This window comes from Micromys minutus (genome assembly GCF_963924665.1).
Source record: "Micromys minutus genome assembly, chromosome: 29".
Lineage (NCBI taxonomy): Eukaryota > Metazoa > Chordata > Mammalia > Rodentia > Muridae > Micromys > Micromys minutus.
Window position 1 is genome coordinate 755,696 of NC_137964.1, and position 20,839 is coordinate 776,534.

At 38.8% G+C, this 20,839-nt stretch overlaps 1 protein-coding gene across 1 annotated transcript in view; it reads left to right on the top strand.

Moving 5' to 3' along the window:
- SDK1 (sidekick cell adhesion molecule 1) overlaps positions 1-20,839 on the top strand; it is a gene marked incomplete at both ends in the record, with an annotated part of 923,105 nt that overhangs the window by 37,853 nt on the left and 864,413 nt on the right. The window lies entirely within an intron of this gene.

Below are 20,839 nucleotides of genomic sequence, written 5' to 3' on the forward strand. Positions count from 1 at the left end.
CCAGGAATCCTCCACGTGTGTCTCCCCTACTGGGGGATTAAAACATGCATTATCACACCTAGCTTTTATGTAGACTCTGGGGACATAACTTAGGCCTTTGTGTTACAGGGTAAATACTTTCCTGAGTAAGCCATCTCTCTACATCTCCCTAGACTTGTTTTTCACTTCTTGATAGATGGAAGAAATGCCGTCATGGAGATGTTTTTGGTTTTCACTTTTCTTGGGTCTATACTTGAAAGTAGATTTCTAGGTTATGAAATGGCGATTGTGTTCTAACGCTTGAAGAGCAACCAGAATTTGATTGCCTACATCACTGTGGTCCTGCCAGCAGTGTGAGAGGCTTTCAGTGTCTCCATATCCGTGTAAGCACTTGAAATTTTCCTTAAATTTCTTTTAGTCATCCAAATCACTATGAATGGCATCTTTCAGTTTTGACTTGCATTTCCTCAGTGGCCAATAGTACTGACCCTGTTTCTAAATACTTATTGGCCAGGTATATTATTTCTTTGGAGAACTATGTATTCAGATCCTTTGCTCAGATATAGTTACCTTCTAGTCTTTCTATTACTGATTTATAAGAGTTCTTTATTTATTTTCAATGTGCTTTATATTTATAATTTTCAGATATTTTTGCATTCTCTAAGTTGCTGCTTGTGTGTGTGTGTGTGTGTGTGTGTGGACTAGAGGGTAATGTCAGATATTGTCCTCTACTAGACTTATGCTCTAAAAACACATCTCTGAGTGAACTGGAGCTCACTGATTTAGACCGGCTCACTTACCAGCAAAGTCCCAGAGATCCACTGACTGTTCATTGAGCACCAGGATCCCAGGTGTGTAGTCATGCTGAGCCTTTTAACTTGGGCTCTGGGGGTTGAACTCAGGTCCTTATAACTTGTGTGACCTTTGCTAACTGTGCCATTCACCCATCCTCCTGTGGGTTGTCTTGTTGGTGCCATTAGGAGCACCAGGGCTTTACATTTTGACAGTGTTTATTTCTTTTGTTTTGTGCTTCTGGTTCATATCTAAGCATACCTTCAAACAACAGAGTTACTTGCTGAAACCTAGTCTCTGTGATTGGGTGAGGAGAATAGGGTTGTGTCTTATCCCCCAGGTCCTTCAGAATGATCTCTGGGGTCACTTGTTAACTAAGTGCAGATTAGTTGCTGTGTAGATCTCTTACTGTGAAGTATTTTTAAAAGGTATTTTGATATAAAAATGTAGCTTTCTGAAATATACCTTGTAGATTTCCATATTTGTGGTAAGGTCTTTATTTTTGCTTATTTTATAGATACTAAAGATCAGTTCAATTGCAACTTTTGAATATAGCTTTCTCATGCCATCTTGATTATCTTTAAAGTTCTTTTTGCTAAGAAGGTAATGATAAATGTATTGTAGCTTGAAAAATACTTTATAGAAACTATTACTGTCTTACAAGTTAATGTTTATAATTGAAAAAGTGTGTGTGTGTGTGTGTGTGTGTGTGTGTGTGTGTGTGTGTGTGTGCAGTTGCATGCACATGTGCATGTGTAGGCATCTGAGGCGATCCGAGGTGGCTGTTTTTCATTGCTTTTTGCCTTATTCTCTTAAGCTGGGTTCTCTTCTGATTGAGCCTGAAGATGTTCATTTTCGATAAGTCTAGTTGGGCAGTGAGATCTTGAGATACACCTGTTTGCAGCCCCTGTTACTGGGGTTGCAGACACCTGTGACCGTGCCTGTTTTTTTTTGTGAATGCTGAGAATTTGAACTGAGGACATTTTGCTTGCAGAGCTCATATTCTTATTGGGCCTCCTCCTCAGCCTCCATGTCTGTGGCTTGTGAATGGCACTAACTGATAAGATTTTTGGAGACTTTTCTGATTTATTTTTGATCACTCACAGGAAACTTGAAACTTTTCTTATTGTGGAATTAAAGTTTAAACTCTCACTGCTCTTTTCTGGATGGTTGGTGTCCAGGCTATGGCTCACTGACAGGTGTGACTAAAGCTGTACAAACAGATCTCACTGGGCTCTGTCCGTTAGTGTCAGGGCTGCGGATTGTTCTCACAGTATTTCTGCTCTTCCTTATGTAGCTTATGTGAGTAGTTGTTTTTTTTTAAATAGGTTGAATCGATATGGTTCAATAGGATTCAAGAACTTCAAAATTGCTCCCCAACTAATTTCTAATAAAGTGAATTCATAGTAATTATAAAGAAATAATAATGAAATCTGTTATCTGCTTGGAAAAACATTTTTATTCCCATTTGTAGTGGCCCGTCGTTTCTTTTAAAATTATTATATTTCTAAGCCCTAGAAAGACTCTGAATTTCATAATTCAATTAAAATTGGTAGAAGCTGAAGCAGTTTCTAGGAATGTCATAATGTGCTGTAGGGGACAGTGATGCTTTTAAAGGTTCTGACATTCAGCCAGGAAGGTGCTGCTATTTCCCAGTAACTTTTCCTCCCTGCAGGAATAGACATACCAAGTATTTCTGGTAAATCTGTCAAGCTATTAATGTGATTCACATTATTATTGAGGGTGCCTAAATAATATTAACACATTAGGTTGAACAGTTATTCAGCTTGCTGCACTGACATTACCTCTGATGGGAGCTGATGGTGCAGCCTTGGGAATGGGCTCTTGCCTTTTGCTGACAGAAGAACCTAACCTTTGTGTAAGGACTATGCTGAGAAGGGAAGAGCTTGCTACTCCAGGCAGTGTATTTAACTTTGGCATTCTCACAGGTATGCTGTCAGTGAATGAATTCAGATCTCTTGACTGAGAAATTGGGAGCCAGGTTGCTTTCTGTGGTTTTGTTGCCTTGAGGACCTGATTCCTAATGAAGGTCAGCCACACTGAATGGAGCTGACATAGCAGGTTCTTAACAAAAATAATGTGATGCTCTCAGACTTTTGTGTATCTCTAATGTTTCACACATTCTAGGAAGTCCGCTGGCACCTGGAACACATGGAGTAGTGTGGTCCATGCAGCAGACATCCTGTTTTCTGAAGAGGTGTTCTCATTTCCTAACTGTAGGCTACTGTTTAATGAGGGCAAGAGAGTCTTGGAACTGAAGTTGGGGAGTGCTCTTTTCCCTTTTCCTTCCCTTTCTTTAGACGGTCTCACCCATGTTGAGTCTTTCATTGTCTCTGGCTTTCTTTCTATACTTGGCTTGGACTTCAGGGTCATCTGGAAGCTGCACTGTGTTGACTCATTTGAACAATTCTGTCATTCATACTTTGGGCCCAATGTGAACTCCTTACCTTTTCTGCTTTTGATAAATGTTTGTGGTGTCTTGAAAGCTAATCTAGAAATACCTGTGGAAGTGAACTGCTGGCTACTCAGTGTTTATCCCAGTCAGGAATCTGGCTGCTTCTAGAGCTGCTTCTGATGCTGTTGGTCATGATCCTAGAAACATACTACCTTATCTCTTGTGCCCAAGAGCAAGGTAGGTAGGTTTCACATTACTCCTCTGCCCACCTAGTTCAGTTATTTTTTAGTAGGATAAACTGATTTACATCTTATACAGTTCATATTTATAATGTCATGAACCAATCCAGAACTTGAATACAGAGAGCTAGGAAGTATGTTTAGCTGCTGAGACCCCAGTTCACTAAGACAAGGGTGGTGTAGAAGATGTAAGCCTGTTCTTAGCTGTCTCATCTATTAGTTTCCAGCCATAGCTGATTTCTTTCAGATATATTTTACAGGCCTTTCACTTGAACTTAGTGATAGACTTTTTATTTTAACACAGCAGTTCCCCCTGACTAACTCCTTTGCTCTTAGCAGTTGACTGGCACCCAAGAGAAAAGGAAACTGTTGGGTGTGAATGTCAGTTAACTATTGTTTCACCATTTCTCTGTTCTTTTCCAATATTATACATTACAATAACACCCTTATATGGAGTATAGGAAAGATATGAGAGTCAACAAAGTCCCCAGAGAGACTGATACTCTCCAGAGACAGAATCCAGAATATAAGATGGACAAGTGTGAGCAGGAACTTGAAAATCTCCTAGAGACCCCAAACATGACCTTCATGAACATTTGATACCATCCAACTATCTTTCCTTCCTAGAAATGCTTCTTTACTTACTGTCTAAGGCACTTCCATTTCCTGCCTTGCTGTCTGAAGCCCACTGCTTTGTTGAATCTCATCTTCCTCTTTTACTTAATGGGATCCCAACTTTGCTCTTAACTTTCATATTTAGTAATCAGACTAATGTGCATTTGGTTACACCTGTCCACTGCTCACTTGGGAGGAAAATTCTATTGTACTTGAAAAATAATTTGAAATTCTTAAAATGAGCTGCAGGGTTCTGTGTGTCCTGAATGTCTCCTTCTGTCATTGTCCCTCAGGCCCACCATGCTTACTTCTGTACTTCCCATTTCCTCCCTGATAGCATTAGGGATCAGTAAAAACCAGCCCGTGTATTTCTACCCCTACCCCCACCCCAAATAAGCTTTACAAGGAAGGAAAATTCATTTTGTTCCTGTCTTATTCTCTCTTTACTTGTTACATTACTAGGTACTCAATGCATGAAAGGCGATGGCCACAGTTTTTCTGAAAGTTTTGTCTGATTAGAAGACTAAAATGTCCGTGTGGAAGAAGTTTGACGAGATGACGGTAGAATATGTGACTGATGACTGCTGCGGGGAAGGCAGCATAAGTATTCAGGAGAGAGATCACCACAGAACCTTCCAGTTACCAAGAGAAAAAATAGAGCGAAGAGAAATCTGACCAAAGCAGTAACAGTTAGGGAAAGTTTCTATCCCCCCTCCCCCATCCATCCCTCCCTTCCTCCCTCCCTCTCTCTCTCCCTCCTTTCCTCCCTCCCTCCCTCCCTCCCTCCTTTCCTCCTTCTCTCTCTCCCTCCCTCCCTCCCTTTTTCTCCTTTTATTAAATGGATTTTTTTACACAATATATTTTGATTATAGTTTCTTTCCCACCTGTTCCTCCCAGTGTCTCCCCACCTCCCCTCCCTCCCATCCAGATCCACTCCCTTTTTGTCTCTCATTAGAGAGCAAACAGACTTCTAAAGGATAATGATATAAGATATGATATGATAAAACAAAACCAAACACATCAGAATTGGATAAAACAGAAGGAAAAGATCCTGTGAGAAAACACACAAAGCAGAGACCCACTTGTTCACCCACTCAGGAACCCCATAAAAACCCTAGAAGCCATAATATAATATGCAAAGGAGCCGGTGCAGACAAGTGGAGACTGTGTGAGCTGCTCTAGTTGCTGAAAATTCATATATCCATTGGTCATGTTGATTCAGTCGGCCTTGTTTACTCAGTGTCCTCCGTCTCCTGGCTGTTACATTCTTTCTGCCTACTCTTCCGCATGGTTCCCAGATCTCTGGGTGGAGGGATTTGATGAAGATTCCTGTTTAGGGCCTAGTATTTCAAGGTCTCTAACTCACTGTCTAGTGTGGGTCTATGTGATTGTTCCCTTCTGCTGCAGGAAGAAGCTTTTCTGATGACTGAGCAAGGCACTCATCTATGAGGATAGCAAAGTCATTAGCAGTCATTTTATTGCTTTTTAGAAAAAGAACAGCAGTGTTTTAATTTACTACTAGGTTCCTAGGCTATCTTGTCTCTGGTTGTTGTGCTGGGTATGGGTTTCCCCTCATAGAGGGGGCCTTTAGTCAAATCAGATACTGGTTGGCTACTCCTACAAGCCTGTACCACTATTGCTCTAACATAGCTTGCAGGCAGGACACCATTGTAGATCAGAGGGTTTGTGGCTGGATTTGGTGTTTATGTTTCTCATTGGGGAGCATGCACAACACCTTCCTGTACCAAAGACAATAGCATGTAGGGGTGAAGGCTCAACTTCTCTGTGTTCGATGAGGTTTGCAGGTATTGTCTTCAGCAGTGGAGCTTTGGTGTTAGTTAGTGGAGAGCAACACATAGTCTTTGCAACAGTCTGGGTTGTGTCAACATTCCAGTACTGAAAGCTTTATTTGGTGAGGAGAGATAGCCAGAGGAGGATCTATCTTCCCTATCATTTGGCAGTTTCATTTAGATTGCCTTCATATATGTATATATTTTAGAATGCTTCTAATGTATTAGGTTTCCATACTAACTCTTAGATGGCCCTCAATTTTAGCTGTTGCTCCCTAAAATCTCTCCTACACCTTTCTTTTCCCTCTTCCCTCTTGATCTTCCCATTCCAACACCACTCCATCTACCCATAACCACATTTTATTTCTGTCTCTATATTTCTTTACTATATACTTGACTTCTGCCTTTGTGTTTCTGTGGGTTGTAGCTTCGTTATCATTGACTGAAGAGCTAACATCAAATTTAAATGAATACATATCATATTTGTCTTTCTAGGTCTGAGTTAGCTCATTTAGGATGAACTTTTTCTAGTTCCATTCATTTACTATAAATTTCATTTTTTTTCACTGCTGAATAATACCTCGTTGTGTAAATGTACCATGTTTTCTTTATCCATTCTTGTGTTGAGGGACATTTAGGTGGTTTCCAGTTTCTGGCTATTATAAATAGAGTAGCAGTGAATATGGTTGAGCAAGTGTTGAAATGTTCTTTAGATACATGTCCAAGAGTGGTATAGCTGGATCTTGATGTAGATTGATTTTCTTATTCCTGAGAACTACCACACTGATTTACATGGTGGTTGTACAACTTTTTGCTCCCACCAGCAATGGATGAGTGCTGCTGTCACTACACATCTTCACCAGCATCTTCATCAGTTGTTTTATTGATCTTAGCTATTCTGATGGGTGTAATTTGAAATCTCAAAGTCATTTTGATTTGTGTTTTCCTGATGGCTAAGGACATCGAACACCAAGAATTCTCAGCCATTTGAGTTTCTTCTTTCAAGAATTCTCTGTACCCCATTTTAAGAGTTGAATTATTTGTTTTCTTAAATATCTAGCTTTTGGATGTATTTTGGATGTTATATTTTTGAAAATTTTTATCTATCCATAAATATTTTGGATATTAGCCTTCTATTGGATGGATATGTAGTTGGTAAAAATCTTTTCCTATTCCATAGGCTTCCAGTCTGTTCAAATGTTAATGCCGTTTTCCGTGTAGAAGCATTTCAGTTTCATGAGGTAGCATCTATGAATTGTTTGTCTCAGTACCTGTGCTAATGATGTTCTGTTCAGAAAGTCTCTTCCCTTGCAGGTGCATTCAAGGCTGTCCCCCACATTCTCTCTCTCTATTTTTGGGGGTGCAGGGAACTTTATTGATTTTTATATTTCTGAGAACTACCACACTGATTTTTATAGTGGTTGTATAACCATATTGTATTTAAGAAAATAGGTATTGTAAAGACACTCCTGTTATTCTGGGGGTCTAGGATGGAAATTGTGAGGGAGATGCTCAGTGTTGGGAGCTGAGTTGGGATGGGGATGCCTCAGAAACTGAGGGCCTCTCTTTTACTTTCAGTGTGGGTAGATGGTCCAGGGATTCTTACTCCTTGGAGGCCATGTAGACCATGAGGTCCACCACCCTGTTGCTGTAGCCGTATTTATTGTCATAACAGGACCTAAGCTTTACAAAGTTGTCATTGAGAACAATGCTGGTCCCAGTATCAAAAGGGGAAGAATGGGAGTTGCTGTTGAAGTTGCAGGAGACAACCTGGTTCCCCATGTAGCCCAGGATGTCCTTTAATGGGCCTTCAGATACCTGCTTTACTACCTTCATGATGTCATCATACTTGGCAGATTTTTCCAGGTGGCATCAGATTCATAATGGATACATTGGGAGTAGGAACACAGAAGGCCCTGCCGGTGAGCTTCCTATTCAGCTATTGGATGACCTTGCCCACAGCCTTGGCAGCACCAGTGGATGCAGGGATGATGTTCTGGGCTGCCCCACAGCCATTACACCACAGCTTTCCAAAGGGGCTATCCATAGTCTTCTATTATAGAGACAGCCACATCTTCTGGTGCAGTGTCAGCCTCATCCCATAGACAAGATGGTGAACATCAGTGTCAACAGACTTGGCTGAATTGGGCACCTGGTTACCTGGGCTGCCTTCTGCTCTGCATCTGGAAAAATAGAGATTATTGCCATTAGTGACCTCCTTTATTGACCTCAACTACATGGTCTACAAGTTTCAGTATGACTACCCATGGCAAATTCAATGGCACAGTCAAGGCTGAGATGGAATGCTTGTCATCTATGGGAAGCCCATCACTATTTTCCAGGAGAGAGATCCATCTAACATTAAATGGGGTGATGCTGGTGCTGAGTATGTCATGGAGTCTATCAGTGTCTTCACCACCATGATGAAGGCTGGGTCTCCCTTGAAGGGTGGGGCCAAAAGGGTTATCATTTATCTCTACCCCTTCTACCAATGCCCCCATGGTTGTGACGGGTGTGAACCACAAGAAATGTGACAATTCACTTAAGATGGTCAGCAATGTATCTATCCTGTATCACCAACTGCTTAGCTGCTCTGGCCAAAGTCATCCATCACAACTTTGGCATTGTGGAAGGGCTCATGACTGTAGTCCATGCTATCACTGTCACTCAGAAGACTGTGGCTGTCCCCCACTTTCTCTTCTATTAGGTCCAGTGTGTCTGGTTTTATATTCAGAGCTGGAGTTGATTTTTGTGCTGGGTAATAAGTATTGATTTATTTAATTTATTCTACATGCCGTGGTCCTTCATTAATTTTTTTTTCTTCTTTACCCATTTTTTTTTTTTTCAGTAGAGAGTTGTTTAGTTTCAGTGAGTTTGTAAACTTTCTGTTGTTTTCTGTAGTTGTTGATATCCAGCTTTAATCTGTGGTGGTCAAATGGGATGCAGGATTTTATAATTTCAATTTTTTTTAATCTGTTGACACTTGCTTTGTGTTTGAGTATGTGGTCAGTTTTGTAGAAACTTCCATGAAGTGCTGAGAAGAAAGGTGTATTATTTTGTGTTTGGGTGAAATACTTTGTAAATATCTTTTAGGTCCACTTGTTTTATAAGGTCAGTTAGCTCCAGCATTTTTGTGTTTAGTTTTTGTCTAGTTGACTTCTCTGTTGGTAAGAGTGGGAATTGAAGTCTTCTACTATCAGTATCAGAGGGTCAATATGTGATTTAGGCTGAGGTAGAGTTTCTTTTATGAACTTGGGTACCCTGTGTTTAGTTCATAAATATAAAGAATTGCACTGTCCTCTTTAGTGGATTTTTCTTTCAATGAATATATAGTGTCCCTTCTAATCTCTTCTGATTAGTTTTAGTTAGAAGTCTATTTTGTCAGATATTAAAATGGCTATACCATCCCATTTATTATGTATATTTACTTGGAATATTTGTTTAAATTCTTTTACCCTGAGGTGATATCTACCATTAATGCTGAGGTGTGTTTCTTGGATGCAGCAAAAGGATGGATTGTATTTTCACATTCATTCTGTTAGTCTATGTCTTTTTTTTTTTTTTATTGGGAAGTTGAGTCCATTGATGTTGAGAGATATCAATGAGCAAGGAGTATTTGTTGACCACCCCGTGTGTGTGTGTGTGTGTGTGTGTGTGTGTGTGTGTGTGTGTATGTGTGTGTGTGTGCGTGTGTTGCCATCTTTTTTTTGATTTGCTGGTGTGGGATTATATATTCATTATGTTTTGTTGGTTGTGCTTAACTTTTTTGTTTGAAGTTTTCCTTCTAGTGCCTTCTAATAGATATTATTTAGATTCTGTTTTATCATGGAATATCTTATTTTTTCCATCTGTTGTGATTGAAAGTTTTGCTGGGTATAATAATTTGGGCTGGCATCTGTGGTCTCTTAGAGTGTGTAGAACATCTATATGCCTAAGCCCTCCTGTCTTTTAAATTCTTCATTGAAAAGTTAGGTGTTATTTTAATAGATCTGCCTTTATATATTACTTGGTCTTTTTCCTTGCATCTTTCAATATTTTTTCTTTATTCTGTATGTGTATTGTTTTGTTATTATATGCCAAGGTGAATTTCTTTTCTGGTCCCATCTATTTGGTGTTCTTTATGCCTCTGTACCTTGGATAGGCATCTTCTTTAGTTTAGGGACATTCCTTCAATGATGTTAAAAATATTTTCTGTGCCTTCGATTTCTTCTCTTTCCTTATTTCTTTTATTATTTTTAGATTTGGACTTTTCATAGTGCCCTAGATTTCCTGTATGTTTTGTGTCAAGGTTTTTTAGGTTTAACATTTTCTTTGACTGAGGTATCTATTTCTTCTACCATGTCTTCTATGCCTGAGATTCTTTCTTCCATCTTTTGTATTCTATTGAGGTTCCTGTCCAAGTTCCTAATTTTTTTTATTTCCAGATTTCCTTTAGTTTGGATTTTCTCTGTTGATTTTCTTTACACTTTCAGGTTTTTTCTTTTTAAATTTAAATTTTTAAAAATTCACTTTACATCCCAATTATAGCCCTCTTCCCTTTCTCTTCCCAGTCCCACCCTTACAAATTCCTCTATCCATTGCTCCCACCTCTTCTTGTCAGAGAAAGGGAGTCCCCTTGGATACCACCCTATCTTGGGTATCTAGTCCTCTCTCACTGAGGCCTATTCAGGTCCAAGTATGGGGGAACAGGATCAAATGGCAGGGGGCACATACTGAGACAGCCCATGTTCATGTTAGGGGATCCACATGAGCACCAAACTGCACATTTGCTACAGATGTGTAGGTGATCTAGGTCCAGCTTCTGCATGTTCCCTGGTTGATGGCCCAGGTTCTGTGAGGCCCCATGGTCCCAGGTTAGTTGACTCTGGGTCTTCTTATCCTTAACCCCTTCAACTTGCTTACTTCTGTCCTTTACTCTTTTACAAGATTCCCTGGGCTCTGCCTGATGTTTGGCTCTGGGTGAAGCTTCTCAGGAGACAGTTATGCTAGGTTCCTTTCTACAAGCATAGCAGAGTATTATTAATAGTGTCAGGGTTGACTCTCTCACATGGGATGGGTCTCAAGTTGGGGCAGTCATTGGATGGCTGTTTCCTTAGTCTCTATTCCATCTTTATCTGTTTTATTCATTTCCTTCAATTGTGCTTTTATAGATTTCTTTAAGGAATTTATTCATTTCCTACTTAAGGACTTATATCATATTCATAAATACTGTTTGAAGTTTTTTTTTAAATTTTTTAAGTTGTGCTTCAGCTTTCTAAAATATTCAGGGTCTGCTTAGCTCAAGTGTAGACATATTGTTCTGGCTGTTATTGATTCTATTTTTACACTGGCATTTAGGCATCTGGGATTGGGAAGATTGTAATTCTAGGTGCTGATATCTGGTATTGTCTTTGTTGGTGGGTGTCTTGTTTCTGTTACCCTCAGGGGTTCTTTTGTTTGTTTATTGTTTTTTTTTTTTTTTTGGTTGTTTTTCAAGACAGGATTTTTCTGTGTGACTCTGGCTGTCCTGGAACTCATTATGTAGACCAGGCTGGCCTTGAATTCATTCTCTCCCTCTTCCCCCAGAGTGTTGGAATTAAAAGCAAGTACTACCACTACCTGGCTAGAGATTAAATTCTTTGGAACTCACTATATAGACCAGGCTGGCCTTGAACTCACCGAGCTCCACCCGCCTCTGCCTCTGGGGTGCTGAGGTTAAAGGCATGTGCTACCATATCCCACCTGCCCCATCTCTCTGTTTCTTAGGAGAGTGTGGTGGTTGTGCATTGCCTGGTAGGAAATTCTTCTGGTATCCTGATTGGTATGTCTACTGGGGGTTTCCATGTAAAGTGTGTTTTTAGGTATTGGGAGCTGATACTTAGGAATGGGGATGAGCTAGGAGTGGGGTTTGACAGGGTCCACAGGAGGGTGAAAGCAGTGTGTTACATCAGGACTGCTTAGTGCCCTGGGAATGGGGTCAAAGAAAAGGCCACAGCAGGGAGTCTGCTACAGATCTGGGGATAAGGCTAGGGAGAATTAGTCTTGAAGGAATGGAGGGAGAGGTGGGGATCTGCAGTAGGCATGTTTTTTTCTCTGGCTGGAGAGGGAGGCCTATGGGTTCCCAGGGCATGCCTGCTGAAGTTGGGGGCTGGAGTAAAGCAAGGGGTCAGGTAGGGGAAGGAAGATCTGCAGTTAGCCTACTTGCTTCCCTGGCTGGAATGCATGCTCATTCCATTATTGGCAACCCAGACTCTACAGACTTAACCACTGAAGCCCAGAGGTACTATCCTAGGATTTGAGAAGTGACAAGCTAGTGAGCTCTATAAATTTATTGTCAACCACATGTCCAGTATAGGGTGCTCAATTTCTCTTCAGTTCCCTCATCTACTAACTGACCAGATAAAAATTCCCACAAAATAATTTCTTAATGCCCAAAGCAGGGACAGGTGACCTAACAGAAGAAAATTTATTTACAAAAGAACTTGCCCTACTGCAGCCAAACACCAAAGCATTTGCCTTTCCTACCCTCCCAGGCATTGCAAACAGGCAGCATATTCAGTCCCATTACCCAGAGATTGGAAGCATGCAATAAGCATTCTCTGCCTTCTTTCATGGCAGATATAGGCCCCATTTCCCCTACTAGATCATGCTGAAAGAGCCTGGTGGGGAGCTGACTTTACACCTGGCAAACTGTTCTGCCAGGACAATGTTGTTAAGACCCATCTTGGAGCTGAATTTCTGATTCCCAATGGCTGCTGGTAGGTGGTATAGAGACTGAATACTGTTATATGTCTAATTGGCACTCCTCCCTCCCTCCCCTTCCCTGGCATAAATGGAGCCCATTGGTTGCTTAGTCATCAATGTCCCCATCCCTAATGGTAGCTTGACCCAGGAGGGGGAAGCTTGCCAACTTTCATGGAGGCAACAGAAGTGGTGAATTAGAACCCTCCTTTAACTGGCATTGATGAGCTGAATGGCCACCGAGCTGTCTGTGGAGGTCTGTGCCTTGCTTCTATCACTGTAATGTCAGAGAAGGAGGCCACAGCAGTTATCAGAACATGGATCCTACCAGTTCCTAGCATGGATCCAGTAACTTACTGTTAGACACACAGGATGAAATTAGAAAATTACTTATCCAAGAACTAGTAATAGAACTTCAGTGGGAAAGTACAGTTAACAGGTACCAACACTTGAGATTCATCTCACATGGAAAGAAGACACCCTGACAATAATGTTCTAGTAAGCCATCACAAATTCTCAAAGTAAGAGATTAGGAACCCACTACTAAACCTTATGGGGCACAGTGGCAGAGTGGGGCAAAGTCTACAAAAATAGTGACCTTAAAGAGCACCAGAACAAATATATTAAAGAGTTTTACTATCTTTTAGCATCTAAGTTCCAGAAAGAAAGGATAACAAGAATAAAACAAACAAACAAACTAACAACAACAATCCAATTTGAAGTAATATGAAAACCTGAATTTGAGAAAAGACATTTGACAATATAAACCCAATTAATTCTATGCCAACATGTATCGTTATTGTGATATCTGAATAAGAATGTCCCCCATAGGCTCATGTTCTCAGTTGGTTGCATTGTTTGTGGAGATTAAGGATTGAGGAGGAAGTACATCACTGGGGCCAAGGCTTGAGTGTCCATGGTCTCTCCTTATCCAGTTCACTTTTTTTGCTTCGTGCTTATGGTTGAGGTTGTGAGTTTTCAGCTTCCTGCTGTGCTCCATGCCTGCCACTTGCTGCCATGCCTCCCATCATGATAGCTCCTGTGGAATTAAAGCAAAACAGATTCATTTTTTCATAAACTTCTTTTGGTCATAATGTTTTATCACCATAACAGAAAAGGAACTGATAAAACCGCTAAACATCTACAAGCCAAAGATGGAGAATCGAGCAAGAGGAGCCTTTTAGTCTGTAGCACCGAGGCCAGGAAGAAGTGACACAGCTTTCTGAGCACTGGAAGAAAAGCTAGTAATCACAGGTTCTGTATACAATCAGAGAACCTCTAGGACTGAAGAGGAGAATGAAACCCTGGGTGAGAGAAACCTGTGACTTTATCGCTGACAAACATGCTATTAAAGGTTACCTAGAGCTGCTCAACGCATTGGAGATAGCAGAGGGTTTGACATTCAGAATGTGACACTGAGAGGTTAAATATAGTTGCTCAGGATCTTCTTAGATCTTGATGCATGGCTGACCTAAAATTAAAATCCAGGATGATGTGCTATGTGCAGGAGAAATAGGTAATTATACTAAAAATTGGTTAAAAGGGTTTAAATAAACTGTGTGGTTTTCTATCCTTCATTTGTAGTGGTAAGATGATACCAGTAGCATATGATAAAATAATGTGTAAAATAGTCAATAACATTGTGCAATTTATGATGGAATTATGAAAGGCTTTCATAACTCACATAGAGGTGAGAAAGGAGAAACATAATTAAGTGGGAAGCTTACGGCCACCGCATAACATTCTCTATCCCAGACTGGATGGTCCGACTTAGGACTTTTACACTTTTATGACAATGCGGTAGTATTCTCCTACAGTCATCCTGTTTTCCATTTTAGTTTAGTATTTGGTGAGTTATATTATTTACCACTTGCTTGTAAAATAGGCTTTGTGTTGATTCTGTCTAACTGTAGGTTAATGTAAGAGTTCAGGGAATGACTATACCAAGTTGTGTGTGTGTTTAGTGTATTTTTAACCTACAGCATTTTCAACTTATTGAAGGAAGTTGGGTTGTAATCATCACAAATCAGCAAGCACCTGCAATTGCTGTCTGTGTAGGTAAACTGGATACACCTTTGGAGGAAAGGAATTGGTGAGTTGAATAAAAAAATGTCTCAAAACCATACTGTTGATAGGAAACTCACTTTAACACATGACATAGGTTGAAAACAAAGTCTGAAAAAAGGTACATTGTATAAGCACTAATGAAGCAGGGGCAGAAGTAAGGTCAGAAAGGGTGATTTAAAAATAGGACACTAGAAACAGAGATGTTGCATAAAAATAAAAGAATCCATCCATTAGGAAGACACAGCAGTCCTATGTGTATACGTTCCAAAGAGTCTCCAATGACACGAGAAAGACTATTAGAACAGAAAAGGGAGGTAGGGAAGTTGAATTTGAGAAATTAAAGAGTTACAGGTAGATAAGTCTCTGCAGTAAATTAGGTGAACTCTTAGGAGTCTTTACTCCATCTTTAGAAAAAGAAGTCTATTAGAAAGGAAATCAACAAGAATAACAGAATCTAATATTTAGAACACTTAGAAACACTTCCATAACTAACAGATTACAATTTTTTTTTCATTTGATCATGGAGCATTAATCAATACAGTCATGATCTTGGGCTATGAAAACTAATATAATTTTAAAAGATTGAAATTCTATGAAGTATATTCTGTGAGTAATGGAATAAAGCTAAAAGTTTATCAATAGAAAGATCTTCAAACACTTGAAAATTAAACAATACACTTTTAAACCCACAAATCTAAGACCACGAAATAAAGTGTTACACATTTAAAAGTGAAAATATAATGTGTCAAACACACAGGATGGTGCTTGAAGCAGTACCAAGAAGGAAGCTTGCACCCTAAATGATTATGGTTGGAAAGAGGGATGGTCAGACCAACTCAAGCTGCCACTTTATGCAGTGAAGAAAAAGAGCAAGAGAAGCCAGAGCAAGCAGAAGTAAGCAGAGAAGAGGTATCAGAGACATTTAACTGACAAAACTCTAAGAGCTGACTCGGGAATGATCAATAATTGGTGCACTAATAGAATGACAAAGGGACAAGACGAGAGGACATTTCACGGTGATAGAGAAGAGGGCATCATTACAGAGTGTACAGTTAAAACAGTAACATAAAATATTGCTGGAAAAACCTTTGTACTTGTTATTCAACTTAACAGAAATGTCTAGTTTAGTTGTTGAAGATTTTTAAAAATCAAAATCTAAGTTCTACCAATCTTAACCAAGATGAAGCAACCAAATTGAGACTACTTATTTAAGTGCAGAACCATTAAAGAAATTGAAATCTTAGTTGTAAAACTTTTGACAAAAATCTCTGGAACCAGATTTTTTTATTGGGCACCTACCTACACTCAAGGAAAATCTTTATTTAGCCTGTCTCCAAAGGAATGCTCAGTACTCATGAGTTTACTTTTACCCTGAGATAAATCAAACACATCAACAAATCTTTATTACTCATGTTTCTTATGAACTTAGAGACCATTATCTTCAAAAATTACTAATGAATGAAATCTAACAACATATCTAATATAATCAAGAGGTTTACTTCAGGCACTCAAAGTTTGATTGAACATTTGTAAAAGCACTTAAATTTGTCATATCTACTAGTTGATTTTCCAAAGGCACTTAGTAAAACCCAACATAATTAATAATTAAAAACTAGAAAATCACAAAGTAGTTTTTTTTTTCTCAGCTACATAAAGAGTATCTCCAAACTACCTCTGGTTAGAAACATTTTTTACATTGAAAAATGGGCTGTTTCTTTTCACATTGGAAACAAAGCCAGGATGAGTACAGTCACTTTGCTCTGAAGTGGTAATGGAAGTTTTAGCCCATGTACCAAAACAAGAAACAGAACAAAAAGGCAAGCAAATGAAAAAGAAAACAAAACTATCTTTTATTTTTATTTTTTATATTTTACAGGTTGAATCATTTTTTGTATAGGAAATCCCAAAGACTGTAGTAAAAAAGCAAACAAACAAACAAACAAACAAAAAAAAAAACCCAAAAAAACCCAACTTGATTTAAAAAAACCTATTTTATTTCATGTGATGAGTGTTTTGCCTGCATGTGAGTCTATGAACTATGTGCATGTCTGATGTTCAAGGAAGCCAGAGGAGGGCATTAGATCTCCCCAGTGGCATTATACATGTAGGTGAATCAAACCCAGGTCCTTTCTAATAACAGCCAATGATCTTAACCACTGAGCCATCTCTTCAGTTCCCAGAACCTCTTTAGTAAAAAAATAGTATAATCACTATAAATAAACTCAAAAATCACATTTCTATTTCCTGACTAGAAATAGGAGACACCTGAAATTAACATAACATAATATAGTTGCTCAAAAGGATACAAAACAGATGAGTATAAACTTCAACATGTATTGGGTTTTGTATTGAAAATTTACAAACGGTGATGAAAGAAATCAGAGTTTTAAAATATTGACATATATTAGTCACATGTGCTACAAGTTCACCATAGTAAATGTAAATGTGTTAATTATCAAATTATGCAACTTTTTAAACAATATTTTATTTTATTTTGTGGTGTGTGTGTGTGTGTGTGTGTGTCTGTCTGTCTGTCTGTCTGTGTCTGTGTTTGTACGTGTGCATGCCACATTCGAAGTAGTCTGTAGAGACCAGAAAAGGGCATTGGGTCTCTTAGAGCTTGAGTTGCAGATAGATAGTTGCCAGCCTTCTGACGTAGGTTCTAGGAACTGTTTTTCAGTCCTCTGGAGGAGCAAGTTCTCTTAACTGCTGAGCCACATACCAGCATCAGATTTATGCATTTCCAAAATCTTAGGCTGATAAAAGGCTTAATCTTCCCCTTCCTTCCTTCCTTCCTTCCTTCCTTCCTTCCTTCCTTCCTTCCTTCCTTCCTTCCTTCCTTCCTTCCTCCATCAGTGTGCGTGTGTGAGCGTGCGTGCACACACACACACTTACATACACACACACACACACACACACACACGATAATTATTTTTCAAAAAATGGTGCTAAAACAGACATCCATAAACAAAATGATAAAACAACAATTTACATTCTAAACCTTAAGTGAGTTGAACTCAGATTATGGGTTTAAATATGAAAAATATGTAAGCTCTAGGAAAAAATAGGAGCAAATGTTCAAGATTATAGACTAGTCGATGAATTCTTAATATCATGCTAAAAAATACTGCATTAAAAATGATATCCCATTAAAAAAAAGTATCCTTTAGGTTGAAGAGCGTTTGGTTCATGAAAGATCACATAAAGAGAAAGACAAGGTACAGAGTGGTAGAAATGTCTGCAGTAAATGTGTTCATATACGATCTGCAAGAGCAGCATCTAAAACATATAAAGAACTTTAAGTGTGCAGTATGAAGTAATCCAGTTAGAAAATGAGCAAAAGCCATCCACATGTCAAAGAGACTATATATAAGATAGTAAATACAACCAGAAAACATATGCAGCATCATTAGCCAATAGGGAAATGAGAAAACTGTGTGGAGAAACTACTGTTAAATGGTCAAAATAAAAGCCACGGACGGCACCGAATGCCTGTGAGGACTGAGAGCGAGGGAGTGCGACGGCGTCACTAACACATGGCTGTGGGATGGAAGATGGTTCCACCCAGTGGAACCAACAACCTAGCAGATGCTGGTTTATTCCAGAGAAATGGAAACAGTTGTGAAAGAGCCTGGGCACTAATGTTCCTAGAAACGATTTTTTTCCCTCCACACTGGAACCAACCCAGAAATCATTGAGTGTCTAGATGATTACCCAGACAGAAGTACTTCTTTATCATGAATATTTCTCACGATAAAAAGAAACAAAAGGTGCAGCTCCACAGAGTGACAAAATCTGTTTCTAAAAGATTATACATTTCATGATGCCATCTATGTAATTATAAATGACAAAAATCTGATGTGTGGTTCCTAGTAGTTCAGGAGCAGATCATGAGTGGCTATATCATTGACAATAGGTTGGTGTGGTATTTGATCATAGATACTGATAGTGATGTGTTCTGACAAACAATACAAGATTAGTGGAAACACAAGCATTTCATTAAACTATGTGGGAATTTAGAATTACCTTCTAATAAAATATGAATTGAAAAAATGTGAATGGGGCTGCGATGAAGTGTGTCTGCCTAGCATGCTTGAACCCTGGGTTCTGTCCCAGCACTGCTTAAACTGGATGTGATGATGTATTAATCCCAACACTTGGGCGGTAAAAGCTGGTGGGTCAGAAGTTTGAGGTTACCTTCAGTCACATAGTGAGTTGGAGTCCAGCCTGAACTACATGAAATACTGTCTCCTAAATAATAAATAAATAAATAAATAAATAAATAGAAATTGTAATTAAGAGACAAGATTGAAGATCACCTTTTAAAAATACAGCTGAGTTCAAGTCACACTATAGTTGTTAAAAATGAAAATAAAAAATTAGGTAAAAGATAGTATCTGAGTACAAAAAAGAGTCAGGATTGGTTAACATACCCGAGCACTTGAACATTATAGGTAATAACCTTAAACATTATCACAAGGAAACATTATAGTAACAAGCAACATTTATGAAGATAATACAGCAGTGAAGATATGTAGATGTCGGATCACTTGGTTTTGAAACACACCCACACAAAATCCTAAAACCTGAAAATGTAGATAAATTTTAATTAGAAGTTAAGTTAGATTAATCAAAGCAATAAAAGGAATGTTTCCTACCGAAGTTTATAGAGCACAATGAAAAGCACATGCAGGGAAAAATCTATAGAATTAGATGGCTTTCCTATTAACAAAAGAAAAAAATCCCCTTCATAACCAATTTTTAAAATGTTCTGAAAATTGAAATATGTACCTACCACTGTAATTTATGTCCTAACTGTTTTGAAGTGTACAGTTATATAGTACTAAGTGCATTCATATTACGATGCTAATAATCTCTACAACTCCTTTCATTCCTGCAAAATGAAGGCTTTGTCCACAGCTCAGGATCCAATTGTTTCCACATTTTAGTTGAATGATATCTGAGAAAACTCTGATTTAAGTTGTAGCAGTTACTGGCTTTAAAATAGTTTTTTTTCCTGGCAATTTCAAGATGGGCTTTAGTCATACTGATACAGGAGCTTAAAAAGAGAAATTGTGGAAAGTTTTTATTTCCATGTTGAATAAAAATGTGACAGCTGCTCTTGTTATTATCATAAATAGAAAAGAAAGATCGACAAATTTGCAGCAAACATTAAAACTACATTATGGTCTCAGAATAGATGGATATTGTGTCCTCATTTGCTGTTGCTGGACATAATGGCATGCTAGAAGCACGTTGCAGTCAGATGGGCCTGTTCCTGCCGGGGGTATAATTTTATCTGGCACATGCGTGTTGCAGAACTGTGCTTGGTAATACTCAGTGAGAGAGAACATAAATTCACAGCCATCCGGATCTGGAACGGGATGAGTGCTGAGCCTTTGTGTCTAATGACATGATAACTACGAGCCATTCCCTTGTATGGTAATTCAGATTTGCTCTGTTTCAGGGCCTGCAAATGCACAGATGAACCTCACGATAGAAGGTGGTGCTCTGGGGGACTTCTCCGTGGAAAAGTTTGAAGTTGTACTCCTCTCACAGTGACTCTTGTGCTTTATTACAGTGTTAAAAACAAACCTGTTTTTAAAAGTCGGAAGCCTTGCAGTGTTGCTGCAGAAGCCGGGGCTCTTTGGAACATGCTTTGATCACTGCCGCACAGTAACACATGGAAAGAGTGCCATTAGGAGCTGGTATTTTTGAGTTGGAGACTTTTATTTTCAGATGACTTATTGGTTGTACAGTGTGGATGCTTTTGTAGATATAGTGGTCTGTGTTCTGTAAGATCTGACTTGTTTCATAGTAGCTATTCAGTGCTTAAATATGTTAACATCAAAAGAACATACTGCAGAAAGGTACTGGAACGAAACATTTGTTAAATGAGATTACCAAGAGATGGAGCCAACTTTCTAATTTAATATAAACATACCATGTAAATAGCCCCAAGTAGCTGCAACTTTTGAAGAAATCATGGTATTCTGAGAAATAGTTACATAAAATCCTGATTCAATGTTCTGAAATACTTTAAAATATTACACTGACATATCTGTACCATGAGGCTTTTAAAACAACAAAATAAAGCAATCATCATTCAATAATGTGTGTTTTTATGAATTCAATAGAAATGGGAGTTTGGTAAGCTCTCTCACTCATGCCCATGATATGCTCATAGAAGCCCAAATTCTAGGCCTGAGCCATGGCCTTCC